The sequence below is a fragment of the Pleurodeles waltl genome, unplaced genomic scaffold, assembly GCF_031143425.1.
Source record: "Pleurodeles waltl isolate 20211129_DDA unplaced genomic scaffold, aPleWal1.hap1.20221129 scaffold_39, whole genome shotgun sequence".
Lineage (NCBI taxonomy): Eukaryota > Metazoa > Chordata > Amphibia > Caudata > Salamandridae > Pleurodeles > Pleurodeles waltl.
Window position 1 is genome coordinate 9155513 of NW_027150097.1, and position 7754 is coordinate 9163266.

At 46.3% G+C, this 7754-nt stretch overlaps 1 pseudogene; it reads left to right on the forward strand.

Moving 5' to 3' along the window:
- The first annotated feature begins 3906 nt into the window (after positions 1–3906).
- On the forward strand, positions 3907–4490 carry LOC138276469 (heat shock 70 kDa protein 1-like; annotated as a pseudogene).
- Positions 4491–7754: the final 3264 nt, after the last annotated feature.

Sequence of the window (7754 nt, forward strand, 5' to 3'; positions counted from 1 at the left end):
CCCTGCAGTGAGGGTTATTTATATCAGCACCCTGCAGTGAGGAGGATTATTTATATCAACACCCTGCACTGAGGAGGATTATTTATATTAACACCCTGCAGTTAGGATGATTATTTAGATCAACACCCTGCAGTAATGGTTATTTATATCTACACCCTGAAGTGAGGATAATTTATATCAACACCTTGCAGTGAGGATTATTTATATCAACACCCTGTAGTGAGGATCTATCAACACCCTGCAGTGAGGATTATTTATATCAACACCCTGCAGTGAGGAGGATTATTTATATCAACATCCTGCAGTGAGGATTATTTATATCAACACCCTGCAGTGAGGGTTATTTATATCATCACCCTGCACTGAGAAGGATTATTTATATCAACACCCTGCAGTGAGGAATATTTATTTCGACGCCCTGTAGTGATGATTATTTATATCAACACCTTGCAGTGAGGAGTATTATTTGCATCAACACCCTGCAGTGAGGCTTATTTCTATCAACACTCTGTAGTTAGGATGATTATTTATGTCAACACCTTGCAGTGAGAGTTATTTATATCAACAACCTGCAGTGAGGATCATTTATATCAACACCCTGCAGTGAGGCTTATGTATATCAATGCCCTGCAGTGAGGGTGATTTATATCAACACCCTGCAGTGAAGATTATTTATATCAGCACCCTGCATTGAGGATGATTTATATCAACACCCTGCAGTGAGGATCTATCAACATCCTGCAGTGAGTATTATGTATCGCAACACCCTGTAGTGAGGAACATTTATATAAACATCTTGTAGTGAGGATTATGCATATTCGGCTGAATGTCATGTATTTTATGGTGCCTTTTCCAATTAGAGCAGGTCCCTAGTAAGGGTGTCCTATTTCAAGCAAGGAGACTGCCCTCCCCCCCCAATCCCCTGACTATGGAAGTTAAAAAAATAGCTGTAATTGGGAGCAGGGGGGCCTGGTGCCACTGAACCTTCTGCACTCTTGACAGCTACGTTCTTGATACCTGGGGTCGAACCCTTTATCTCTGCTCCTCTATCGCAATTTGTAGAAGATGCTGTGATTTCCCGCTTTACCGATTTACTGCGATTTAGCCACTTTCAGACAATTACTGCAAGCAACAGAAAATAGATCTTATGGATAATTTACAGAAACTGTTGACATTGTTTTTGGTAGGTATGCTTGAAAAAAAAAACAAGTCTAAAAATGTATCCACCTTTCAAAAGATGACCTGTCAGAAGTGGGCTTCGAGCCCACGACTCCGGGAAAGACTGCGACCTGAACGCAGCGCTTTAGACAGCTCGGCCATCCTGACATGTAGGTACATAACACGGACGTCTCAATTTCCAGCTTCTGTAACAAAACTAGTGCCGTATACTGAGTGATGCGTTTTCATGTCCTCTGTATTTGTAATTCCAGGGATTCCTGCTCAGGGAGACGGTGGGATTCAGAGATGTTTCTAAAGATGACCCACGCGCCTGGACACAAACAGCTCCCGCCCTCCCGTCTCTGGTTGTCCTTACTGGACACAGCTCAATGACTTACTGCCCCGACATTCTGGATATTATTGTGTGTAAATGTCCTTGAGTTAAAGGGAAAAATACTTATCTCTTTGTAGCTTTATTAGAAAGGTGAGTCAATGCAGCAGTGATTTGTAAAAAGTCGCTGAACATCCAAGAAAGAAAGATTGTGTTTTTTCCTCTGCAGCTGCCCTCAGTCTGGGCTCGGAAGGTGCAGGTCAGTCATCGGGTGAGAGACATTCAGGGACGCACGGTTGTGGGGTGCGGTGGGGGCGGTTAATCCCCGCAGCTCCTGCAAACATTGGCTGCTACACTTTCGGGGTTTCATGTTTTTGAAACCGAAGTGACTAAATTAAAAAGATGAACCGGGTTTGAAAGTGTCACAATGAGAGAGAGAGAAAAAGAGAGAGAGAGAGAGAGAGAGAGAGAGAGAGAGAGAAAAAGAGAGAGAGAGAGAGACGTAACCAGTGCTTTAAATGGGCCGGTACTCTCCGGTACTGAGTACCGGAACTTTTTTATTTTGAGAGGGAGAGTACCGGCATATCTCAAGAAAAACGTAATACTTTTAATTGGAGAGTACCGGCACTTCTCGGAAACAAGCAGGTACTCTGATAGATAGTACCTGCACTTCTATTTTTCCATTTAAAGCACTGGACGTAACTGAGTTAAAACATTATTGCACTGGCATGTTGTATGCAATTTTTGGCATAAGGCGCCCCAATAACAGGTGGGGTGGCACCCGTGACAAAATACCACAATGGAGGTAACGTCTGACATATAGGGGCACTCACAGCACTTTTGTTTTAAAATATGGGGCTGATTCTTGAGGAGCTTTAGCGGTCATTGGTTTGGCACACCTTGAAAGGAACTGAATATTTATTGAGTGCCACTTCAGAGCACACAGCTTTAGGGTTCTTGTCTTGGGGGGGGCAGACAGCTTCAAAATGTCTGGAGCATTCAACAGAGTGCGCGCTGACAGAAAGAAATTTAGATAAACCACACCTCCTCCTCTCTAACTGGCTGTGGTATGCAAATCCTAGAAGGTACTCTATTTTGATTGGCCAGCAGGTTTGATTAGTGCCAAAGCCTTCAAGAAGCTGTGTGTTTGTCACCACCCAGGTCTTTTTTGATTGGATTACACTTGCTAAACTTCAAGAAAGGTCCAGATGTGTGAGAATCGTGGAGCTGTGATTGGCTGTAGGGCGTGTTCCACTGCACGTGGCTACTTAGGGCCATATTTATACTTTTTGGCACAGGTTTGTGTAAAAAAGTATAGCACTGGTTAGCGCCATTCCTAGATGCCGGCCGGGCATCATATTTAGGGAATGGCGTTAGCCAGTGCTAAGGCCCTGTTAGCATCCTTGGAAAGGACGTTAACAGGGCTGGGGAGGCGTAGGGGGAATCGGGGCCTGTGGGCCAAAATATGACACTACACTCTTTAGAGGCAAAGAAACTGCCTCTAAGCAGTGTAATGCCATTTTCGGGTGCCCAACCCCCGTGGACATGGCTCCTGTCATAGTAAAGACAGGAGCCATGCCCACCACCCCAATGGCCATGCCCAGGGGACAGAAGTCCCCTGGGCATGGCCATTGGGGCCAGTGCTGTGCAGGTGGCCCCAAGTCAGGGACCCCGAGCAGTGTTGGTAATAAAAAAAAATAGACTCACCCGGACTACCTGGGATAGGTGCCCCATCCTTAGGTGTCCTCCTGGTGTGGGTGGGTGTGTCCCTGGGGCCAGGGAAGGGCACCTGTGGGCTATTTCCATGGTATCTGACCATGGAAATCTGCCTACAGGTCCCCTTATGCCTGCCCAGTCCCAGATGTTAAATAAGCTTGCTTAGCGCACTTATTTAAGGCCCCCATCCCCCATGCTGGATTTTAGCACAGAGGGAAAATATGGTGCAAAGGCCATACCATCCTTTTCTGAACAGGAACACCTACATTCCATCTCATTGACATAAGGTAGGTTTTCCCCTCCAGAAAACAACGTAAACTCCATTACTTTAGCGTCAGATGTGTGTAGCGCCAAAGTATAAATATAGAGTTAGGTTTGCACTGAATTAGCATAAAACAAAATGAGTCTAATTCAGCACAAACCGAGTATAAATATGGGCCCTAGTGTATACGGCTATGCAAGAATAAATACAGGAGCCTGTGAATGATACAGTCAGTTCTGAGTAGGAGAACAGAGCAGACGATGTACAGACAATCCTAACTGAGAAGCAGTTTCCAATACCTTTGAAGGGAGAAGTCGGAGAGCAGCAGCTGAGAGGCCATTTCAATAACGACTCATAAAAGCACAGACTCTAGCCAAAAGAAGTCTGAAGGCAGGAACCTGCCGAAAGAACCTCCTCAAATCCACATCTACTGCTGAAGATGTCTGCTCCCAAAGGCTTCACTATTGGTATCGCCCTGGGCACCACCTACTCCTGTGTGGGGTCTTCCAGCATGGCAAGGTGGAGATCATCGCCAACAACCATGGCAACCGGACTAGCTCCAACTATGTGACCTTCACAGACACTTAGAGGGTCACAGGAGATGCTGCCAAGAACCAAATGACCCTTAACCACAAAAACACAGTCTTTGATGTCAAGAGAGTGATTGGCAGGAAGTTTGATGACAAAGTGATACAGGCTGACATGAAGCACTGGCCCTTCAAGGTTTTGAGAGATGGTAGGAAGCCCAAGGTGCTGGTGGGGTAAAAAGAGGAAAACAAGACTTTCTCCCTTGAAGAGGTGTCTTTAATGGTGCTGACCAAGATGAAGGAGATCGTTGATGCGTACTTGGGCCACCAAGTCTCCAAAACAGTCATCACTGTGGCTGCTTACGTCAGTGATTCCCAGAGGTAGGCAATCAGAAATGCTAGAGCGATCGCTGGTCTGAATGTGCTCAGGATCATCAATGAACTCACAGCAGCAGCCACCGCCTATTATTGTATTGTTTCTGACTTAACCATTTAATGCATTTTTACTGAACAACTGTTATATCTTTATTTTGTTACATCTATGATTATAATACCTTCATCTGCTTCATTCAATTTCTTTTCAGGGAGGAAAATGGAAGTACTTCCGAAGCCGGGCTTATATCCCTCCACCCACCAAAAAAAAGTAACATAATGGAGAGCCACGGCCATTGGCCAATAGGTCAATGGAGCCACAGGTCGAAAAAGTTTGGGAACCACTCTACTAGAGGATACCATTGCTTTTAGCAATGGTTAGCACTGGGCTATGCATGGGTGAGTGGGGATAAAGTAATTTCCAGTACATCAGCCCTGCTGAGAAGGGTTGGAACTGTCTGAATGAAGGTGTACAGCACTGCTGAGAAGCCATGGTCTGGTAAGTACAAAAAGCATGGCACCCTTGCTAAGTAGCCGTTTAACTAACTGCCCTACTAAACGTATACCAGCCACTGTTTAATTTGAACTGGTGGTTGCAGGTGAGGTCTACCAGCACAAACGTTTGGGAACCAGGACTTACTTTTCATCATAAAACTTTGAACATGAGAAAACAGAAAACGGCAAAAAAAAAAGAAGAGAAAGGCAGGAAAGAAGTGGCAAAAGAAGAAAGCAAGGATGAAAAAGAACCTGCAACCGTGAGATAATGGGGTGTGCAGAGAAGTGCGGTGGGTGAAATAGCGCAAGGCACAGGCAAGTCTTGGTATTTGGCAACCTTAACATCCAGCAGTCGGCTTCTGAGAGAATCTTTGGCCCAGGTACTTATTCTTTTGTAAAGTAAGCACAACAGCAGCTGTGAATAGGTGTTTGCTTCTTGTAGAGGTGGCCGATCCAGTAAAGGCGTAAAGACAGGCTCGAGTGTGATGCCAGTGTCTGGCTCAGCTCTAACTTCTCTGGGTCAGTGGACTCCAAAATGAGCCATGCTTTCAAGTGTCTTTCTTCTGCCACCCACACATACTCTAAACTCAAGCTGCAAGAATTAGTGACAAATATTAACCTTTAAATTAACTGTTAGACCTGGCATCCTTGGCATGGATTCCCTCTGACCTTTGCATTCTGACCTCCTCCTTTGTTTACCTCATTTTTGCTGGCCTAAGGATTCTGTGCACTTTACCACTGCTGACCAGTGAGAAAGTGTTTGCTTTCTTTCCATAAGACATGATAACATTGGCTTGTCCTCAATTTGCATATTTACTTTACTTATAAGCCCCAAGTAAAGTACACTTCTTGTGCCCAGAGCCTCTTAATTAAATGCTACTAGCAGGCCTGCAGCACTGATAGTGCCACCCACTTAAGAAGCCCTTGAAACTTGTCTCAGGTCTGCCATGGCAGAGCATGAGTGTGCAGTTTAAAGTGCCATGTCGACCTGGCAAAATGACCACTTTGCCAGGCCCAAACCTTTCTTTTTAATACATATGTCAGCCCTAAAGTATGACCTAGCAACCCCAAGGGCAGGGTGCAGTTGAACATGCACTTTTAGGTTTTACATGTTCTGGAAGTGAAAATAAACACTTAAATTTATTTTATGCTACTGCAAGGCCTATTTCTCCCATGGGTAACATTGGGATTACTTTATTACATCTTATACATATAATTCACAATGTGGAAGAGATACGTTTTTCAAGTTTGGTGTCTCTGGAATCGCAATTTGAAATAACAATTGATGGTGAAGTCAGATTTTAAATTGTAATTCTGAAAATGCCAGTTTTGGAAAGTTGGCATTTTCTTACTTTATCCATTTGGTGCTTGCTGCCTGTCTCTGATCACATTTCTGAGCTGGGCTTTGTGTATTCCCCCTAGACAGCCACACACAAAGGGAGCTTAGGTGTGACTTGATGGGCCATCAGTGTGCTGATGGGCCATCTTAGACAGGATGGAAGGGAATGGACACACCCCTCTATACTCTATACTTCTGGGGGACCACTACTCTCCTGGATGCCCCTGGTTTGGGGTCCCTTGCCTCGGTGTAGATAACTCCATCCTCCCAGTAAACATTGTGGGTCCCACTTGTATCCCCTTGTTCTTGCCTGGCAGCAGTCTGCCTTAGGCCCTCAAGAGTGGGACACTCTCTTTGTCCCGGGCACAACTCTTCTCGGGTGGACCCACCTGCCCCTTGCAGTTCTGCCAAGTCAGCCAGAGCTTGCAGGGGAAGTGGCCCTCCCTCAGAGGTCGGATCCTCCACCTCAGGGTTGGATTCCTCCTGATCCTCTGTACTTGTAGGGGCTGGCAAGCCAGAACCAGTGCCCTTTCTCTTCTTCTTGGAGGCTTAGCCCATTGGTCCAGGGTCCAAGCGTCCAACACTTCCCTGTTCTGCTGCCTGTGACCTGGTCACAGCACACACTCATTCAGGGAGGTCCAGCATCTGTGCATGGACCCTTCTCTCCACCTCTGACCATTTAGATGCTTCAAGATCATTTCCCAGCAGACACTCCACTGGGAGGGCAGGAGCTACAGCTACCTTCTTAGGGCCAGTCACACCTCCCCATTCCAGGCTCACCATGGCCATGGGATGGAGTTGGCTTCTGCTATCTGCATATGTTACTTGGTGGAAGGCACCAGGTAAGACCTGTTTTGGAGAAACCAGCTTCTCTGTGACCATTGTCACACTGGCTCCTGTATCTCTCAGAGCTCCCACCTCAGTCCCATTGACTTTAGGCCTCTGCCTATACCTCTCCATGCTGGGAGGTAAGGTGGTCATAGTTGCAATGTCCACCCCACCCACGGATACTAAGGTGACCTCTGTGTACCCTGATCCAAGCCCTTGGCCAACTTCCACCCCCAATCCTACACTAGCAATCCCCTGGGATTGCCCACCAGTGGGGGGCTTCTTGGAGCAGATAGCATCTCCTCTTTTGTGTCCAGGTTGATGACACTCAAAACACTTGCCGGCCTTAGCAAGCTCCTGAAACTTCCCTTGATACCCTTTCCCCTTAGAAGTGGAATGGCTCGGGGCTCCCCCACCCTGAGAAGTTTTTGAGGACTCTTGTGAGGACTCCTTGGGCTTTTTATCATCTTTCCCTTGGTTCTTCCCCTGAGAAGAACCATGCCTTCCCTTTTTCTGATCACCCCCTGGGGGGTTCTGGTTAACCCTAGTTCTTAACCAGTCATCTGCTGTCTCCCCCAGCTCTCTGGGGTTGGTCAACTTAGAGTCAACTAGATAATGGCAGAGCTTCTCTTGGACACAATTGGTTAGAAGATGCTCCCTCATAATCAAATTGTACAGCCCCTCAAAGGTACTTACCTTGTTGCCCTGTATCCAGCCCTCCAGTGC